The sequence below is a fragment of the Haliotis cracherodii genome, unplaced genomic scaffold (genome assembly GCF_022045235.1).
Source record: "Haliotis cracherodii isolate W230 unplaced genomic scaffold, xgHalCrac1.p SCAF_1, whole genome shotgun sequence".
NCBI classification, from domain to species: Eukaryota; Metazoa; Mollusca; class Gastropoda; order Lepetellida; family Haliotidae; genus Haliotis; species Haliotis cracherodii.
In genome coordinates this window covers 53,427,881-53,447,717 of record NW_027266264.1, presented here as the reverse complement: position 1 = coordinate 53,447,717, position 19,837 = coordinate 53,427,881, and the positions used below count along the sequence as shown (strand labels likewise).

Here is a 19,837-nt window from a genome sequence, read left to right as displayed (position 1 = left end):
ACATATTGCACCCCGAGGATATTCATTGTAAGCGCTTACTGACTACTTCAGGGCTGTTCACATTCTCATCTGACTCCTTGTCATTTCAATTTCAGTTTGCATTGCTTCTGAAGCGTGTGAAGAACAAAACACAAATTCAATAACATGATATTGCCTAAACAGAAACGCACTACTTAAGATAACACTTCCTGTTACAGCACCTGAATGAGCCTTACAGGGTTACTATCTCAAGCTTCAACTAGACCACTGCGTGAAGGAGATCCTATTTATTCTGAAGAATTAATTAAGTGGTTTGTGTCCCGTACGGAAGGAAATTGGTGCCAAATGAGATATATTCGAGACTACGTGTAAGTGTGTAAACTGCATTTGTTACAATCGTGGATTCCAAGAATTTTCAGAGAGTGAGTGTTGGTTTTGCGCCGATATTCCAACAATGTCACGACGACGGACAGCAGAATAAGATATGTACCTATGTGGGGAATCGAACCTGGCGTTGCCAGCTAACGACTTCTGGACCCTAGACTGTTCATGAATATCCGGAGGCAACATCAACCATTTCATATTCAACTCGGTGCAACTGTATTCGCGATCTACACGTATACATCCGTGCATAACATATATGATATACGTTGTTGTTACACACGATGAACCCAAAACGTAAGGGGTATTCAGTACGAGATATATGTCTTAATTACGAGTCATTCAGTCAATATAGCCCCACCTCTCGAAGCTTCGTGAACAGCCTTGTTTAAATATGAGACCTGTTAAGCAAATACGCAACATGCATACATACACATGTTGACTTAGGAAGAAGAAATAAGCAAATATACACTGCATGCAACGCGCTCATAATGTCATCAAGACTGATCTATTTGTTCTGCAAGTTCACACACAATTAATTTTTACTGACGACCTCTCAAGATAGTAGTAAGTGAATAGAGAAGTGTTAAAAACAAACGTAAATAAAAGCGACAAAACCCTTTCCATAATCGTCAGAAATATCTTAAAAGTCCATTATACGATTCCGAATACAGCATAAACATGACTGTGTAAATGAATCATTATCAAATAGTGATGATGCCAGCTGTTCGCAAAAAAGTGAGAGTGCCCTGCACAAACGGTGACATTCGTCACAAACACGTGCAAAGGCAAGTCAACTGTTCACCTGACAAAAACACACGGGAACATATCGTAAATGTCAAATTTGGAATTTGACATTATCTTTGTCACTGATGCGTCAAATATGGAAATATCCTCCACATGTCTATCATAATAATTTTTGACAGATTTACTGATGAAACAACTTCTGAGTCGCATAATACTCTAAGACATGTTCGAGTGAGTGAGTGAGTGAGTTGGGTTTAACGCCGCTTTTAACAGTTTTCCAGTTATATCACGGCGTGTCAGCCTAATGTGGGAGGAAAGCCCCAAGTGATGCAGGTCTCAGACGTTTACCACTTCGGTGAAACCCACGAGCACGCGTATGGTGCTGACAAACCTAGAAACATAATCGGGGTGAACCAGGATTCGAACCCACAATCGTAGGTTTCTGGCATGCCCAAGGAACGCAACTCTGCACAGCGAATCGCGGCGCCTTAGACGACTGGGCCACCCGTGCCCCAAAGACATGTTCGAAGATAGAACACTCTCGAATGTATGTCTAAAGCTCTATTGCACGTCAAAAGCTCGATTGTTTCTCAAAAGCGTTTATCTTGTGGTACAAGAATCACCAATGTCCAACACAGTTGTCTGTGAATTGCAAAGAGCCTTGAGTATTAACTCAGATGTTACAGTTGTACTAACGTCTATTCACGTTAGCAAATTCCTAATGGAATTAACAGACCACACTAGAAGCATATATGTTTTCTTTCCATTGCAGTAATGGACCGAAGTTATCCATTCTTCACGCCAGTAACGTGCTTCAAGAAAGCGTGTGATGGTATTATGCTGTTGGTGATTAAAGCGGAGAAACCCACGCACAAAAGTCCTGAAACAACTGAATTACGAAGAAGACCGTGTTTCAGCGATGGATTGGTGTTTCTGACAAAATAACATTCTTCACAGATCACATGGAAACAATACCGCGGATTTATCCTTCAATGACCTTTCCACGGATAACCTATACTTTCCGCCTGGATTCTGGGCGCAATGCCGGTGAAGAAGATGAAGTGGATAAAATGTATTTATATTTAGAGAAAGATTACCATCGATAAGTAAAACGTAGATATTATCCGTCAATCTTGATTTGTTTCCCCGTGTGTCGTTTGTTCCATGACAAATGAGGCACACGTGTATCAATGAATTGGTGGCACGTGCCATGGCACGAACTACGCACTCAGCTACTACAAGAAGACATATGTGATGTATTAACTCATTTGAAAGTATAACATAGGAACTACATAAGTGGTCAGTGGTGCTTATGGTACGATGATACCCTTACCAAAAATATTTCTTGAGATTAACAATGAATATGGTTTGAGTGGCGTTCATACATATTTCCAGGAATATCACAGCGGGGGGTCCCCGAAATGACTTCAGACATCTGGCCCATGTGGGAATCGAACCTAGGCCTTCCGTGTGATGAGCTTACATTTTTATCACTCGGCTACCTCAACTGGAACTTTCATGAATATTCGGAAATAACTTATTAATAATGCGTAAAACAGTAAGTTTCTCCAACCATTTCATATTCATTTTAGTTCAGTTCAACAGTTTCAGAATAACTTGGGAAAGAAGATATTTTCACGAGTGGCGTATCCTGGAATTTCCTATTTATAATATACTTTTTGCGTAGTTGTCTAACTGAAATTTAATTTGTATTATTACAAATGTAAAAACAAACAACAAACGACAAAAAGAGATATTAACTCCATAAATGACCATCTGTCATTGTTTTGCCTTGTCAACGTGGAAGTAACGTAAAAAAGATAACGGCCAGACACTTACGATAAAGGGAGACAATTTGCGGGAAGGTAGCTCTTGCATGACTGCAGTGAAATATCAAGTGTTATTTTCACTGCAATGAAAATATCACTTTTCTCAACTTGTGAAAACTCAGTTTTTCACAATGAAGTATGTAATAATGTTTTTCATTGTAATATATGAAATACCTCGGTCTGAAGTATGATGAACCCAAAACGTAAAAGATATTTAGCAAAAGGTACAAGTGCTGCAAAATGAGGTTAAGAGACATCTTGCGAAAACATCGACTTTCGATAATACTTCGTAATATATCACGAGCATACATCACAGCAACTACCAATGAGTTCACATAAAACAAACCCGGATCGGATATTACGTGTGACAGGTGACGGTGATTTCTCTAGAAAGCGTGTTGTAATGTATAGATTAGAACCTGCCTTTGGCCTGTATGGCGCTGGGTGTTAATCGATGGACTTTTGTCCACCATGTCGCCCACAGACATGGCAAACGTCTTACACAACACTTCTTAAGGGGAAATATTTCGAAAAACGTATTCTCGAGTGTGAAGGCTTTTGAATGCCATTTCCTGTGAAAAGTTTGACACAAGCTTAGATTTGAAATAGAATATTGACCAGCCGTTTATTTTTCGATAATTGCAACATTAATGTGCAATAAAATTATGTTTAAAAAGTTGAGAAAGAAATTGCTTTGTTGAGTATCGTTGCTAACTCTATCAATCACTGGTTTGTCTGGTCCAGACTCAAACATTTTTTTACAAGCCGACGTGATATAGCTAGTAAGTTGCTGGCTGGATCATTATTGAACAAACTGACTGTCATTGATGTTACGTTTTCGATTTGCCATTGTCCAGCGAATTTATAAATTTAGAACATAATTGTTATTTTAAGATGACTAGAGAACATGATATATAAACATATATATTCAAACTAAACATATATTTGTTGCAAAAGTCTGGACTATTATTACAACTGAAAACGTTGATTGATGTTGGGTACAGACTTTAAGCATCATTAGACGATAGGACGCTTAATATGTTAAGTTGTATGAAACAGCCGTTGCAATTTACATAGACATGGTGTCATGGATGTATTGGGTATTTAAAAATGCCATTTCCGTGGTTGGCTGAGTGCAACACTATCTCTGTCAAGCTTCATTATTTAAATCTGATATCTCAGCCCGAAACAATATGATTTATGTCACACGTACGTTAGAAAACGTTATTAAAGTAGAACACTGGTGAGACGATTCTTTAGCAGAAAAGCACTCTTGAATTATTCCAGGTCTGAAATAAAAAACACTTTTCCTTTGTGTGAAATTTTAAGTTGTTTTGCCATGTTAATGCAATAATATCTGGGCATTTGATATATATCATATAGTTTGTAATATGTAAATCTAAAAGCTTACTCGAGTTGGGTTTAACGCCGCTTTTAACAGTATCCCAGTTATATCACTGCGTGTCAGCCTAATGTGGGAAGACAGCCCGAAGTGATGCAGGTCTCAGGAGGCCATTCCATGCGATTTTAAATAAGAAAAATCCAACCTGGTTCACCTTACAGTCATGAGAAAAAAGGTCCCCTCCACGAGGGTCCACCACCCCCCACCCCCCACCCCCCACCCCCCACCCCCACCCCACCACCACCACCACCACAGGCCCCGTCTATTGATAAAGGACAACCTCCTTGAACCCCGTCTCAACATGCACAGTTAAAGATCAACAGCTCCAATAAATCTGTGAATGGTATAATAACCTATTAAACAACATGGGATGTTTAAATATCTTGCTTTGATGGACAATACACAGGGTCATGCCCCATCTCGGGCAATATGCTGTAGGTCAATAAATCAATCGTAAATATTTTACCATAAACCATCCCCCCACCCCCCACCCACCCCACCCCCACCCCCCACACACACACACCCCTACCCCACAACTTCCTTGTTCCTCCCCCTATCCCTTCCCAACCCCTTTCTACGTCTCAACACGGGCATGTAGAGAGTTGAACGAAAGGAGCAAGAGTCAACGCGGTCTCTTTTTATTCTGCGTCAGGAGGAAACTTAAAGAGTGGGGATTTCTTCTTGTGTCAGTCGTTCATGGTTCTGGAGGAATGTTGACAAACAGGGGTACGAATTATCTCACCTGTCATGCATTATCCTACCAGATTTGCTGACAATGGTGAAGCGATTGTATTTTGGAATGTAAGGCCTTGTGTCTGAAATGAACTTATTGTGTATGTTGCCTATACAATTCTGTGTAAGTGTTTACATTTGACCTGCATTTCCATTTATGTTGGCCATAGTTTACAGATGTTGTATACTGCAATACGTGCATTTAAAACCAACTACTGCATTTGATGGTAACGTTAGACCATGGCATTATTTAACATATTTGGCGTCTGCTGTGTGATATTGACATTAATATTAAATACTAAACAATAGGTTTGGTTAGAACAAAATTTACCGAAGACGAAACAGGCTTGGAAACATTGCCTTCGTACATGCCATTCATAGCAATATCTGTTAAAACTAAGGACTGCTGGCAAACAAAAACTTCTTTTGACTTCTGGAATAAAAAAATCGGCTTCAGAAGACTTGAGTAATACAAGAGTAAGACCATCCATAAAACAAATCAGATGCAATTAATGTTCTGGGTTCTGAGAAGAGCTTGAAAATACAAATTACAAATAGTCAAAAGCCAGAATGCTGTAGAATTAGTACCTAGATGAAAGTACAGAACAGAGGACTCCCCAGCACATAAGCAACAAGCCAAATGTCATCCAATTACCTGCTTAGTGCCGGACCAATGGGCATAAATAACGGTTTCAATATGGTTGCCAATGAAATCAAACTAGTACGCAAGAAATGGAGACGGATCAAACAAACTGAGGGGGATTTTTGGTGACGCTCATGCAAACTCAAACGTTTCGATCTACAGTTACAAAGAGGTTAACATTAGCTTAATGTCATGATCTTCAGCAACAGGCAGGACAATGGCCTTAACATAATTGTAAAGGTTTGGCTTCACAGTTGATGTAAGACCTTCAACACTTCGGGATTTCCTCCCACACCAAGCTGACACGCCGTGACATAACTGAAATACTGTTCAAAGAGACGTTAAAACAAATTGACTCACCCACACCACATTTTAAACATAGCCAATGAAATTGACATGTCTGTAAAGGTGTATCTCAGCGGTTAGCCCAATAGCTGAATATCTTAATATCATGCACACGCGTAACTACATGGCGACTGATCTTTACATCACCGCAAATGTGGAACATTTACACTCCAACTGAGAGTTGAATGATCTTAACATCAATACACACGTGCATCGAAAAGTACACACCAGTCGAGAGGCGAATGATCGTAACATCACTGCAAATGTGCAAAATGTACGCTCCAGCCGAGAGTTGAATAATCTTAACATCACTGCACACGTGTAACAACATGACACACCAGCCGAGAGGCGAAGGATATTAACACCACTGCACACGTGCAACAACATGACACACCAGCGGAGAAGCGAATGATATTAACATCTCTGCACACGTGCAACAACATGACACACCAGCCGAGAGGCGAATGATATTGACATCTTTGCACACGTGCAACAACATGACACACCAGCCGAGAGGCGAATGATATAAACACCACTGCACACGTGCAACAACATGACACACCAGCCGAGAGGCGAATGATATTAACATCTCTGCACACGTGCAACAACACGACACACCAGCCGAGAGGCGAATGATCTTAACGTCACAGCAAAGGTGTAGCTCCATAGTTGAACTAGCCTCAGTAATGCAGTGAAAACTGTGGAGCTTTTACATCCAAAGCATGTGAAAGGACGACTTTCCAAGATACAAGTAAAAAGACCTGTGATCACGCCTTAAGAAAGTGGATATTAAAACCAACTACAACCATATCAATTCTCCAAAAACTGCTTGTTATTCTGAAAAGCAGGACCTCCCACAATGTTAAGTGTCTTACAGCACATATAAATGTTCATTTCTTGAGAAGTGATACAAAGAAATAACACATAGGCATTCAGATAATCAACATATAGCTTGCCCGTATACAACCAATTCTTCTTTGATCTTTTTTTCTATCACATACACACCACATATAGATGCAGTGTACACCTGCCAAGGTGGATATACTTATTCCCTTGAAACTGTGTACACAATGGCAGACATTTTATTACAAAACAGTATGCACAGAAACCATAAAACATATTTTTAAAAATTAAAATTGAGGTCTGACACAAAAATTGCTTTGAAGTGGTTTATAGGGGAATTTATACAGCTTGCTGTGGGAAAGTAAGGGAAGAGTGTAAGACATATTACGTCCCTGTCGTACGCTTGATGTGAAGAGTGAATATCGTGACTCTACGCATTTCAACACATCTGTCCGAGGCGATCACCATGGCAACCATAAAGGATTAATCCCTTCAAAATCTTTTAGTGGAAATATTTGCTAAATATAAATATTTTGGAGACATATATGATACCACTTTACAACCCGACATAAGCTGCACGTGTTTCTACGTGTTCAGCGCGGACGTATTCAATTATGTAAGAAGTGACTCATTAATAGCAATCTCTAAAACACACGGGTTTTGACCGAGTAACGGATTACAAGCCAGGCACAAGTGGTGTCTATACAAGTTGAATATCTATGATGAATTATGGTGATTTGTTTTCTCTCTGCGCCGAAAATATTTGATTTGGCGTCGCATGCTTTAGCTACGACTAAGGTGTACTGATGCCCATACAATCGTACGGGCTTTGACAAAAGAACAAGGTTGTCAATTAATGGACTTCAACAGGAACATCCATGATCTTCTGGGATTTCTTTGTATTCATACAATGACTCCCTTAGCCTTTTAATTTCAACACTTAGGTCCAGCATCACGACAGTCTAGCTGGCTTCCTCTGCGTTGTTTTGAAGGAAAGAAAGTTGGTGAAAAAAAAGATTTCATCATTAACACGTTATGGCTGCCAACAATGAACTTGGAAACAATATAAGACGATTACCATATATGGAATATTGCTGAGTGCGGCGTTAAACAACAAACCAACAAACCAACAAACACCACCTAAGAATCAAACCCTTTGTTCCGGGGAAACGAGTGAACGCTTTCACCACCAGACAACCCCACATCCCTACTATCGATTAGTTTCTTACTTAGTTTTTCATTCTATTCGTTGAACTTTGTCAAACCTACAACCTGAAATCATAAAGGTTTACAAAATGTTTAAACACTGCGGAGGGGTTTATTACATGCATATGGAACAGAACCCGTGTTGTTTGCGTGACGAACCAACGCACTAACCACCAGGCTACCGCAAACATTGCATTAGTTTCTTGCGCGCGTTTATCATTCAACTTATTGAGCACTGTCAAACTACTCTTTCATACAGACCCTTAAACAAATTATAGCAATACAGCCCATGCATATCGATAATAGTGGACAGGTCTTGATTACTGGAGTTTCAGGTCTGAAAATGAGACGAATCTCTGCGCTCCTTTTTATTATATTTTATAACGATAAGAACTGGGTTTTTTCTGTAAAATATAGTCATTTCAGAGACTAGAGGTTAGTCTATGTGTCAAACCTATCATTAACGTTTACACAATATTTAAACACTACGAAGGGATGCATTACATGGGAACTAGCCCGTTTTGTTTGCTGACGAGTGAATGCGTTCATCCACAAGACTGCCGCACAGCCCAACAAAGATAATCTTCTTAAGGATGTTTGTCATTCTACTTACTGAGCTCTATCAGGACCCGAACCCAAGCTCATAAACATTTACATTATAGGCCACATCCACTAGAAACCCATCAAATATATTACAAGCACAAACAAATCAATCATTGAATATGTTATGGCAATGTATTGTTCACTTTTGAATGGTCAAGTGTTTGTTCTTTGACTATGAATGAACGGATAGCTTAGCTGAACGGGAGTGTCCGCGATATCTAAGCTGTGCCTTGCCGCCTATGAGGCTTGAAATACAACCAGCTCTGTAGGTCATAAATCTCATGTATGTCATATTTATGCCTTCCCTGCAGCAGTTTGGAACCACTGTTATTGTATTTTGATACCGTTTAATCTTGTTTTCATGAAGAAAGTCTGATTAATGGATTCAATATTCTAAACTATGCCCTCCCACAAACGAAACGTTGTCTTTAAGCTTTAAAGAAGGAGAGATTACACACGCATTGCGAGAATCTGTGAGAGTGAAAGAGTAGGCGAGAACACAAGATTAAGATACCCGATAACAAAAGACATGTTGCATTTTTTTATCCCCAAAGTCAATATAGAATACAACATATATAAACATGAATCAATATGCATTAACTTCCTCACAGAAGTACATACTTAGTTTTATAAGTGACGATGTGACATACATTTTACATTAGCTACTGAATTTGCTGTTAAAAAGAATGCTCTATTTTTGGTTTTGAAGTTCATTCACGAGATGTAAATAACCTATAACCGTTTATTATATAATACACTTCTTGTTTCTCACTTGAGTTAACAGGTCTAATTGGTAATACTTAAACAAGTGGCCTCCTGTTTATGACAAAAGAGCAGCTAGATACAATCTTACAACGTGGCCGGCTTCAGAATGGGAACTAAGAGATGCTATAATTTATGTTCGATCTGAGGCATTATTTAAATCCATTTTCTTTGGTAAGCTGTCCATATTGAATGAAATTGTTTCTCAAACATCCTTGCTGGTTCATCTTTCACCTGCTATCGCAGCTTATTGGGAATATTACAAGTTAAAATCCTTTCAAACCGAGCAGATGGTATAAGGGAAACTTGAGGACATAAACAAATATGAAGCACCAGACTTATCAATGATTCACAATATGAGGAAACTCACACAAAACGTTCCTCAAACATTGCTCCAGACAAAACACAATCCATGTACCGTGATGACCTATTGACTATGGGAGGCCATTGTTTGAAGGACGTTCCTGGCGTAAAATACTGCGTCGCTATGGGTACTAATCTGATTTCAAAAGGTAATAAAAAGATAAATCAATAAATTGCCTGAAGCATAATGATGAAAGTTTAAATCTTGATTCTTTAAAATTTGACTCATGTATGTGCTTTGGCAAGGGTGCCCCAGTGTGTATGAGACGCCTTAACTTCCTGTGCAAAGTTGTGTCCCTTCGTCATGTCAGGATCGGCTGAACGTGGGTTCGGGTCCCAGTCCAACGTGTATTGTCTTAGGTATGTTGGCATCATACCCAGGTTTCAACAAAGAGTTTAATGTCTTGGATCTGCGACACATTGGAATTTCTTCCCACTTTAAGTGGACATACCTTCATTGAAATAATGTTAAAAAGCAGCGCCCAGGGCAACTCCCCGAGAACAACATATACGGTAAAGAATCATATTTTACTTTAACCACATACAACTCAACACATCCTCTTCCAGTACGCTGACCACTTGAGGCCCATACATGATATATACACAATTAGTAATACATACGGTTACAAAGTTTTTTCCAAGATTATCAGTCATTCTTACAAAATCAACCAGTATAAACACGTCCCATAACCTAAAATGGGCAACTGAATCATTATCACTATGTATGCCTTACAACTAACATTAACTTAAATTATGAAGTGTTTATTTACAGATGGTGTTCTGTGTTCAGCCAGAGAGAATAGCGATATGAAGATGGCAGTTGCGAGCAGGATTTCCACCGAGGCTCTAAACACTTTCCAAAATAATGAGGTCGTTCAGGTGACGCCTCCGCTGGTTTAATGCCCCTATTAATATCTCCCCTGTCATTTCTCACTGTGCTCAAATTCGACAGACTATATTTGGAGAGATTATCCACAGACAGTGCGAGTTAACTAAAGATCAGGCCTGTTCAGCAGCATCGGTCAATTAATATATCATAGAAGGTGTGACAAGGCATCCGGAAGCTCATCGATACCAGTATTTAGCTTGGCTGATAATCTGTCTCGGGACCCTTCAAGCGAACAGCATGGGCCTCTGTTTAAACACACCAATACGCAGAATATGATTGGCAGCACACAGTCAAGATTCGTCCACGGATCTATATGCAAAAGGCAATTTCACCAAGCCCTTGTGAGGGTGTGCCATGAATAGAGATCTTTGGTAAATATAAGCGACAAAAACATTTCCATAATCAAAAGAAATCTCAGAGTCGATTGTACGATTCCGACGATCACGCCAACCACAATGATGTAGTTCAGCGTCTTCTTGTGAACTTGTGACACATATTTTGATCAATTTCACTTGTGCAAACACGAAAATGAATAACAAGACAATATGAATGAATGTATAATTCAATTGGTAATTCAGGCACAGGATTGATTTTCTTATACATTTATAATAACAAATTATCGCCATATATATTCATCAAAATGCAATTATGGAATAATATATGAGTTTTGCCCGAACACAAATAAGATCATAAAATGTATTTATTCACGTTTTTCTTGTGTATTAAATTCCATATCAGCCGCGGGGAATATGTGTCAGGCCATAAATCGTACATGATGATATACATCTCAGAAGTCATCCATCTTTTTCAGGTATCAGTTATCAATTAAAATAGCGACTGAGAGAGTATGCTGTTTAACGCCGCAGAGGGCAATATGGAGGCTATATGGCGATGGCCTGTACATACTCGAGCATGGACCAGTCAAACTAGTGACTGAAAGCATGAGTAACGATTCATGTCATTGGGTCATGACGACATGCATTCATCCAAGTCAAAGAGACTGACCTTCCGGTCCCTTAAGTCGACTCAAGTATTAGTTAAGTGGAACCAAATCTCAACGAGTAATCAATTCAAATAAAACGATTTCATACTTTTAAACATATTTAATCATTTTTAAATAAAATAAAAATTTATCTCATGTTATTTGAAAACTTTCAACTTGACGACAAACATTATTTATCAATTTGTCGAACTGCACTACATTGGGCAATGCACGTCAAGCCGTGAGAGTCGACATGCTGATCTGCCTATTCCGTGTGGCCATTTAACATGGGGGCTCTCATATCACGATCGTTGATCCAATACATCAGGAACAGCAGTAATCTGTGGATGCTGCTGCACAAGAAGTAGGCTTAACATCAAGCTCACCAAGCCAGGATGACGTTGGTCCGTCCTCTAAAGCGGATACATTACCCTCTTGATAATGCCCCTCGCACACCATTCCATATTCCTAGGCTGGACGACTTAACAATATTGAAGTGTGTGCAGGAATCTGGGATTTTATAAAGCCGTAAATGTAAAATATGTGAAAACTGTTGACAATATCGTGGATTAGTTGAGTAAAATGGTCCTGAATTACTAGTTTTAACGTAACGCGACACCGTCTGGAACCCGTAGATGGCCTCCAGTGTACGCCACGTTCCCGATACAAAGCATTATGATGCAGCCATTATCATATCATGTTAATCTATCCCACTACAAGGCTAGAAGCAGCTTAATCTAAGCACTGCGTGATAGTATCTCTATTACCCACTGTCTGAATACTTATGTATGTCGATAGCACGCAAACATCCATATGTTACAATGAAATCAACTGGACGAAACAAGTATATATACTCAAATGCAAAAGTACCGTATTGAAATTATGTAAATCTACTGATATCCTTATATTGATAATAATTATGATGATATGGCCTACAGAAGAACATATATTGTACATAAACACCCACAGGGAACAGGGTAGTCCTGCACCATGACCGTGGAATATATTTATTTTATGAAAAATAAATAAATCTAGAAATGCGTACAAAAGCAAGTCTTGCCAGTTCAAGCTAGCTCTATTCCACTAAAATCAGCATAGAGTAATATTTTTTTTTATTTTTAGAGTCAAGAAGGATATTGTGTGATATAAGATTTCAGAGACTAAATGTTAGTCTAGGGACAGGGTTCAAAACATGAACATGACTAATTTAAACATGGACACACATAGAATACAAATATTGCTATGATATTTTTTCTAGAGAGGAGATGCAGATTTTCTTTGCCTGAACATTTTGTGAATGAAATTGGAGATAATTTTTGCAAAATGCGAAATATATGCTGCTTTACATATTGATCAAAACTGCAACTGAGTATATTTGAGTACATATACATGTATATAATGACACATGGTCACTATTGATTACTTTGTTCAAACAAACTAGTAACTACGTATTATATTACGAGCTTATGTAAAATTTGTTTCGAAATACGCATATCACGCTATAGATTTAACGATGTCAACCGTATATATATTTATACATACTACTAAAAAATCATATGAATCAGCGCTTATGTCATATTACTATAGTTCTAGGTCATGGCATGTCAGATTAACAATAGTAATATGTAAAATAGGATGATCCTTGTTTTGAGTTGTATCTATTTACTCTGAACACAAATAATTATTGCAAGCTAATTTTGATCTTATTCCTTTACTGCTACGACACGCATGAGTGAGTGAGTGAGTTGGGTTTAACGCCGCTTTTAAACTTATTCCAGTTAGCTTAATGTGGACGAAAAGCCCGAAGTGATGCAGGTCTGAGACGTTAACCACTATGGTGCTGACAAACCTAGAAATATAGTCGGGGCGAACCGGGATTCGAACCCACAATCACAGGTTTCTGACGTACCCAAGGGACGCAACTCTGCATAGCGAATCGCGGCGCCTTAGTCGACAGGGCCACCCGTGCCCCCCCTCGACACATATAAAGGTCGATAAGGACGTCAAATACATTGTGACTCATGCTTAAGTTGGTGTCATCAAAACTGTCATGGTTTAAGTGATGAGTGTTATCAAAACCATTATTAATTTACAATGTGTTTATATTGGAATATACACATCCGCCATTTAGTTCATACATATAAAACTTATCCTTGAAAGAAATGAAACAGATGCTTGTGACACACTTACACGTTATTTCGTGCATGCGCTCTGATAACCATGTCTACAGAGTTAATTTGTTATTATCTACATTTATGAGAGTGCATAATCTAAAGAATGTCAGATGAGAAGAGATCTGCTGGAGTCTCCATTATATTCCCAGTAGGTCGGGCAATAAACACGATCCCCCGTATGATGTGTTCCCTGTTCCATAGTAACTACCCCACCTCCCAAATCTGCAGACCCAGGAGACCGACCAGACTGTTCCCATTCCGAGGCTTTGATCTCACCCAGCGCCATCTGGAGGTAGCTTGGGCCTCACTTCCACATTCGCAGTCATTACGCGCCCCTAACACTTCTCCCGCATCCCAAAGGCTATTGGAGTCTCACCCCTCCCTCCCTTTCCAGCTCTAACCCAGTTACCCTACTTTGTTTTGTTGCACTCTACACGACCCTGGGTTGTCTGGCTACAATGCTCTTGTATTTGTTAAAGACTCGCGCATGTTATCACAAGGATTATGCATTCGCTATCTAGTATCCCAGTAGTATATAAGCGGAAAGCCCTTTTCAAAGAAAAAAAGGTTTAACTTTAATACTTCAACAACATATTTCATACTTGCTACTGACATTGAGTTGATAACATAGTTGATTGTTATTTTCTGATGAAATACTAAACTTCCGGGTAGAAGAAAGTATATACCCATGTTTAGTCCTGCACCATGACCGTGGAATATATTTATTTTATGGAAAAAAAAATCTAGAAATTCATACAAAAGCAAGTCTAGCCAGCTCAAGCTAGCTCTATTCCACTAAAATCAGTATAGGGAAATCAGCATAGGGAATTTTTTATTGTTTTATTGTGTAATATAAGATTTCAGAGACTAAATGTTTGTCTAACCCATGTTTGGTGGTGGTTAGAAATGAAACAAACTGAAATGGTTATTCGATGGTGATGTTTTGTTTGTTTGTTTGGTGATGTATTTGATACAGGTTTTACATCCTACAGTTGTGTTTTGGTCCTTTAGTATGCAGTGCTAGGGTGATTGAAACGATTTGGTTATATCCAAATTTGAAGCGAAACTTTCGTTTTCCCGGCAATCTATTTACTTCGCAAGGTTATCAGCACATGACATTGTCGATTTACACGTGGCACGTTATAAGGCTATAAATCCAAACTATAAGTCGCTTTCGTTCCTAAAATAACGTTGAAATGAACATTAATAACGTTGAAATAAATTATTTTGGTAATATAAGTGCCAGATTAATGTACTCCCAATCGTGAGTGTGAAATCTAAAGCAGGTGCATGTCTTCAAACATTCCTTCCAACCCCTCTGTCGTGGAATGTAGAGAAATGAATGAAATTATCTTCCTCATTATCTTTCTGCGTTCCCGTTTCTCTTCCAGTGTCCGTCCACACCTCATCCCCTCCCGGCCTGCTCTCATCCCCCGCCCTCTGTCTCACCCCGGGATCTTGGTTTCCGAAATCTTTCTGAAATATGTTTGTGTTAGCAAATTCCTATCTGTGGACGCATCTATACCGGTTGGGGATAATTGATAGTGGACGATGCAAGGCCAAGCCTGGTAAGGATCCTTTGTTCGTAATGATAACTGATGAATATTTGTACAAGATTCATTCAATAGTCTCGGCACTGTCTACTCCATATAAATTATCAGTAAGTCTGTAATGGTATATCCACAGAGGAATTTATACAAATATACTTGAGATTTTCTGTGTCTTCAAACCCCTATATCGTTCCAATCAGTTTGTGATGGTTTCGAATGAAAGAAAACATCAACAGTGTGACAGGATTAATGGTACCGAAAGAAGACACGTATCTGACATATATGGTCATTAAATGTAGGTTTACATAGCTAAACGTAACTACAATACTCGACGGTGGGACACCATGACGTCGCACAATTGAATCACATAGAGAAAAAACACAATCAAACATATTACGTGCATGTCTATAACAGTTTGGTAAGTCTAGATGTCTGCAATTTCAAATGAAACCCTAGCGGTTACCAAGGTTATATCTATTGCATATTTAAGGACAATTTTATATTTAAAAAATACCTTAAACCTTTCAGAGTCAGATTTCACAGACTAAATGTAAGTCTACAGGGAAATCGAACCCGGATCCTCTAAATGACGAGTGAAACTGTTACCCATTCGTCTTCAAATGTGAGGGCTTGAGAGGTTGAATGGGGTAAGAAAGACCAGCATGAATGGTTCAATACATTTGGCAATGCAATGATGCAACGCTGTTATACGACCCCATCACAGCAAGATTTTGGCGTTCCTCACAAAATCTCTCCTTGTATTCTGTAAAGGGCCTACTTAAAGAGGAGCTATGCTCTACGGTCTGGTGCACATTGCAAGTCAAGGTCTAGACCTTGCAATCACTACCATGCGTAAGATTACGCATTGTCTCTATTAACTCAGCACACCTATTAGCTGTTAGATCAATAGACATAATACAATTACATCCAAACAAAGTGGTTATCAATGACTTGAATCAAATTTGATTGGACTGAATATTGCAGTCATGAACCTTGAATATTTGCAATTTGTATTCCAGTTTTCTAGTAAGCCCAAATGATTTCTGCATTCCACATGGAATCGGCATTCGGAAAGGGTGTTAGAGAATGAATCTTTATTGTTGTAAACAGAGGACTCAAGGAGAATAAAAAAGTTCATGCACTGCATGTTGTCTAGGCTAATTGGTTCACGGTCAGAGTCCAAATTCCCTTGAACATGGCGGCCTGGTACAACATATCCACAGGTTTAACTGATGAAATATACTGGTCAAGTCGCGCCTTAAAGTATTCCACAGTGATAATTGCCTACGTATGTCAGTTAACAGGCCGTTGGAAGCAACAGGCTTAGCTAATTGATGACTCCCTACATCATCCAAGCGATGCTCGACAGATATCGGCCTATGTCAATGTTGACCCATGTTTGTAGCCCTTCCCACCTGGGTTTCTCTTCATTCAAGCATTGTTACAAAGGTCCAGCTTAAAGGTTCATTATGCTTTGTAACTATTGGGCACTGTCAAACGCTTTGGTGAAATGTTCCAATTTTAAGGTTAACATTGAAAGAACTACACATGAAGGATGTGACTCTATTTCCACATCACACATACATGTACTTTACACTTTACCACGATTCCAACACAACACAAAACCCTTCTTGTTCAAACATCTTGCTGAGGAATCTAGTCAGCTCCACACAGGGCAATGTTAACATTACCCCAATCTTTATCCGCTGTATATTTATATGACGTTAACGAATAGTTGTAAAGGAGCAGGGGAACTCAATGAACAGTTGTATACATAAGAGTTTCAACGTTCGCTGTGAGAACATACATGATGTTCTAACAGTAAATCATTGGATGATGGTTTCACCACATGTGGTAGAGGCCGGAGGTACCATGACCCGTGACCATACGAGGTGAAGACGGTTCAGCTGACAGTATCATAGACAAACGGTTCTTTTCTTCTGTGCGCCACATGAATAGAGGATGAATTTCATCCAAGATAAGCATCCCAGCGACGCGAGGTGTATAGTGATCGGAGATTTCATCCTACGCTGCCTCTGTGCTACCGTGGGTTCCGCAACAATGCCTAAACAATCAATTGACGCCTGGGGGTGTCACTGACACCAAAGGCACAAAATGTACAAATTTCTAAAAATATCAGCCATGTCTTGCCAATATAGAGATGAAGGCTATAAACGATGTTCGTGGCAGCCCAATTAGCCCGAGGCACTTAGGCTGCAGTCGTCCCCTGTCACCAACTCATAAACTACACTCTCTGATCACTTTGTATAACATTATGTCAAAAGGAAACGACACCTTCTATCAATGTATGCTGAGGCAGAGACCATATATAGATATCATATACCGATATGGGCTCTGGTTGCGGATAATACGACGTGCTGACCCTGGGTGTGAATCATTCGAACATGCCTTTCTGATTGAGACAGCTTGTCTGCACATCATGATTAAGTTTATCATATTTCTATTACCACTATCCTTTCGAAATAAATATTCAGTTTGGGACTTTTGTTTTTTTCTCGTCCCAAGCAATGTCAGCTTGAGGAGTATGGTGAAATGTTATCAGAACTTGAACAACGAATAGTTTATTGAGGAAACAAATCATTGACCTTTCAACCGTGTCAACATTAAACACCCTCCAAAGACTTCGACCAAGAAAGCAATGGCTTACGGACTTCTTAACACCGAGGCATTTCATAAACACTTCATCACCCGATATATACGTAATGTCAGTTGTCTCATAATAATCTCTACAGTATAATGATCATTAAGTAATTATTTCGAGTATCTGAAATAGATAGTAATGTTTCATTTGTAGCGAAACATTTATTCTTAAAACAGCGTGAGGACAGCCTGAGGACCATAACAACTCATCAAACGGCTATTTTGGAGACTCGCTTCTGATATCTGTACATAACAATTATCGAAGTAATTTACAAGTTATGGGAAGTGAGATAATTGTCCCTTCACTCGACCCCCGACTAGGTACTGAGAGTCAACGATGTTTTAACACTTGACAAACACTACTACTCACCGTTATACTTGAGGCATCTCTCCAACTTCAACGTCCACACTATAGTATCCACATAGGTAGTACTCCTTGCTCTGCTTGTATAGACAGCCAAGGTACGTGAGCGTTAGCCACTACTATAGATATCGACAGGTCGGCCACACCGAGACGCTCGCCTCTCTATAGCACATACTCCCGCTACAAGCTTCGTGCAGCGCATGCGCCCGTTCTTAGTAGGCAGTAGACAAGCGGGCGGGTGTTCACTCCCCCCGCCTCTGAAGGCATGAGTGAATGACACAGTTCAGAAAAAGGGAAATTCTTAAATTGGACTGTCAGAACATGTTGAACGGTGTTTTTTAAAGCGCCGGTTGTACACTGTACATCAGGAGTTTGAATGACAGTTGGACTGGTCAGGCTTATTCCCTCAATTGCTACTCATTGTGAAGAACGTAAGCCTAGAAGAAAATAAGAAATGCATAAGGTTTTTATTGGGCATGTCGGTTAATCATAATTGGTGTGGATATATATCATATACAGATCTCGTGAGAAGAATCTGGGCTTCTCATTCATGTTATGTAAAGTGATTGAAACTTGAAACAGCTGACAGGCAACAGATGTCAACTCAAGGTTTCACATGTGGCAGGTTGTGGCAAAGTGTGGTACATTTTTTATTGCAGTTCGCATTTCATGAAATGGTTGTGAGAATATTCAGAACAACTTGTTTCATGAAATAATGCCCGCCACACATCCTTCCGGCAACACTTCGTAACGTGAACAATGCTGTCGGCTTGTATTATAGACACGTGAACACTGTCATTGTTGCGGAAGGCGAATCCATTCACCCACTACCTCTACACAGGATATAACCTACATTCACGTTCAATATGTGCGAGCTGTCTATCTGTGATCAGCTGCAGTGTTTGTGATATTTTCAACGTAGATATATCATTGTCGGTAAGGAAATATTTCCCTATGCAAATAGGGATAAGTTGTGTTTGTTTGATTAATATTCAACTTCGCAATCTTTCATCTGTGACTAAATGTAGTCCCAGAAATAAAGTTATCTAACTTTAAAATACATATCTACAATATATAAAAACATATTCAAATGGAGCCCATAACAATGCTATATTTCAGCCGAGAGCTAAGTCAATCTTGATTTGCCAAGTCATTCTAGACTTGAGTTGGATCCATTTCTTATTTATTTTCTGGGGTCCGTGAGGCTATTCCAGCTATATGGCGACAGTCTTTAAATTATCGAGTCTGGACATGACAGTCCAATGATTGACATCATGAGCATCGGTCCACCCAATTGGGATGAGATGAGATACAAACAACCAAGCCATTGCACCTGAGTTCCTATGCATTTAGTCACCTCTAACAATCATAGGTTGCTGGGG

At 39.3% G+C, this 19,837-nt stretch overlaps 1 protein-coding gene across 1 annotated transcript in view; it reads right to left on the bottom strand.

Annotated features, from left to right (window-relative positions):
- LOC139479401 (growth hormone secretagogue receptor type 1-like) overlaps positions 1-18,674 on the bottom strand; it is a 69,729-nt gene extending 51,055 nt beyond the window's left edge. The window contains exon 1 of the mRNA XM_071262258.1: positions 18,462-18,674. The gene's annotated coding sequence lies outside the window, so the exon portion shown is untranslated. The remainder of the gene's footprint in view (positions 1-18,461) is intronic.
- Between the last annotated feature and the right edge of the window lie 1,163 nt (positions 18,675-19,837).